Below are 2,500 nucleotides of genomic sequence, written 5' to 3' on the forward strand. Positions count from 1 at the left end.
CGTTTCCATTACGGCTTGGTTACAGGGCCGTGTTTTCTGAGGTGTAATATCTGATGGTGAGGATGTGGATCTTAAAAGCTTTTATCTTCATTAAAAAATGGAAATTAAATTAAAAGCGTAATCCAAACGTACTTGTCTTGTATGTTAACAACGTTTTTCCCAATCTTTCCTAGGATACTTTCCATCTGAAGGATATTAATAACTTGTTGCCTTCTCACTTGTGTTGCCAATAATCTTTACGATGTTGAGAAAATACCAGAATCCCTCTCACTCGCACGCTTTATCCTCTCCTTAGAAAATACACACATTTCCTCCAGCGTTTTCATAAAGAAGGTTCATCTTCCCTCCGTCCAATCTTCAACGTCTTTCAGTATTCCATCTTGCCGTATTTTCTCTGTGCTAGACCGCTTCCTCGCAGCTTTTCCTTGCTATCAGGTTCACATCTCCTTCCCGAGGGCGTTTTCCTACATTGCTTTGTCTCCCCATCGCCCCCCTGGCGACTTCCCATCTCCTCCCGTCATCACTGATACATTTCTGCGCGTTAACCGTTTACTCAAGTCCGGACGTGGTCAGTGCTTCTTCGGATGCCTTTCTTATCTCGAGCTCCTCTTTTTCTACCTTCATCGGGGGAAAATTGCTGTGTGTGTTCTTGCCTGTGGGTTGTAGTGTTCATTCGTATTATTTTCTGTTTATCTATCTATCTGTTTGTCTGTCTGTCTGTCTGTCTGTCTGTCTGTCTGTCTGTCTCTCTCTCTCTCTCTTCATGATTCTTCTGCATTCATTCCCGATCAATTGTCTTACATTTTATAACTTTTTTTTTTTTTTTTTTGTAAATTGTTCAATACGATTTTTTCTCTTAGCTTAATCTTTAATATATTGTTGGTACCATAGTCTTTCGAAATATCTTCCCTTCTGCTTTTCTTCTTCTTTTCTCTTTTTCTTCATCTGCTTTTTCTTTTCTATTCCGTACTCTTTTCTTTTTCGTTTCCTTTTTTATTAGTTCCATTTTTCATTTTCATTTTCATTCTCTTTATGTTTTTATCTAAATTTCATTTTCATATGTATCTTACTTTTCGTTTTCCTTTTCCATTTTGTTTTCATTTTCGTCTTCTTCGTCTTCTTCTTCTTCTTCTTCTTCTTCTTCTTCGTCTGCTTCCCTACTTAACCTCTGACCTTTACATTCAAGCCTTTGCTGCTGGGTTCGATAACACCCCGTGTCTCCCCCTCTCTTACTTAGCATCTGGGTTCAAAGTTTCTCTTTCAACCTTCATCCACCTTTTCTTTCCTTTTTTATTATTTTTTTTTTTTACGTCCAGTGTTTTGTCTATTTTTGTTTCCAATTACTTTGTGTGTGTTTTTTTTTTTTTTTTCATCATCTTCTTTTCACGCCCACTTTGTTTTATTTCTTTTGATAGCGTTTACGCTTTTATCTCTTTCTTCTTTTATCGTTTACTTTTTACGCCTAGTTTGTTTTTGTGGCCCATCACTTTACGCCACTTCCTTATTTTTATTTTTTTTTTTTTCATCTATTCATTCTTGTTGTTTACTGTTTGGTTGTTGCTGTTTATGCCTTCCTTATGTATCTCATTTCCATAATCTATTCTAGTCACTTCTTTTTATTTTATTTTTTTGTGGGCGGAGGAATCCTAATCATTCTCTCTCTTCCCTTTTCCCTTTTATCTAACACCACCTACCTTCTCTTTTTCATTCCCTTTCAACAATATATTTACGTCAACCTTGCCTTGCCTCTCTGTGTATACGTACCCCATCATGTTGCTTGTGAGGCCAGTCATCCCTGACACTTTGACGGAGAACCTCACGCTGGTGTGTCGTGCGAGGGACGTCCTGGGTGTCCGAAGGGAAGCAAGATTAGTTTCGAAATTGTCGAAACAAATTTTGTTAGAAAAGTAATTCAAACTTTTACCTGAGCGCGAGGCGTCTGGACTCTCGTTCACCTCTTCTTTTTTTTTTTCTTTTTTTTTTTCAACGCTAGGTACAGGAATGTTCGGTTCTCGTGTGTGCGTATAGATAAGACATATGGTACATAATGTATGTATCATTACTATCATTATTGTTATCATCATCATTCAAATTATCATCATTATTATTCGTTATCGTTATCCTCATTATATCACTATTTTCACTACTATTACCTTTCGAGATGTAATACGATTTGATTCCTTGGTTCCCGACTAACGTTTTTCGTCTCTCTCCAGCGTGCTCATGGGGTACAAACGGATCAGTAAACATTAAAGAAGTATATGTGTGTCTATACATATCTATCTATCTATCTATCTATAGCTGTCTGTCTCATTATTTCTCACCAATAACTTTCTCTTTTTTATCGTACATACAAAATTATTTAAAGTATATATATATATATATATATATATATATATATATATATATATATATATATATATATATATATATATATATATATGCACATATATATATATATATATATATATATATATATTATATATTATATATGTATATT

At 35.0% G+C, this 2,500-nt stretch overlaps 1 protein-coding gene across 1 annotated transcript in view; it reads left to right on the forward strand.

Annotated features, from left to right (window-relative positions):
* The window catches only part of LOC122248007 (uncharacterized), a 330,975-nt gene that overhangs the window by 178,954 nt on the left and 149,521 nt on the right, over nt 1-2,500 (forward strand). The window lies entirely within an intron of this gene.

The sequence above is a fragment of the Penaeus japonicus genome, unplaced genomic scaffold (assembly GCF_977035675.1).
Source record: "Penaeus japonicus unplaced genomic scaffold, GWHDUDI00000001_assembly GWHDUDI00000001, whole genome shotgun sequence".
Classification (NCBI taxonomy): Eukaryota; Metazoa; Arthropoda; class Malacostraca; order Decapoda; family Penaeidae; genus Penaeus; species Penaeus japonicus.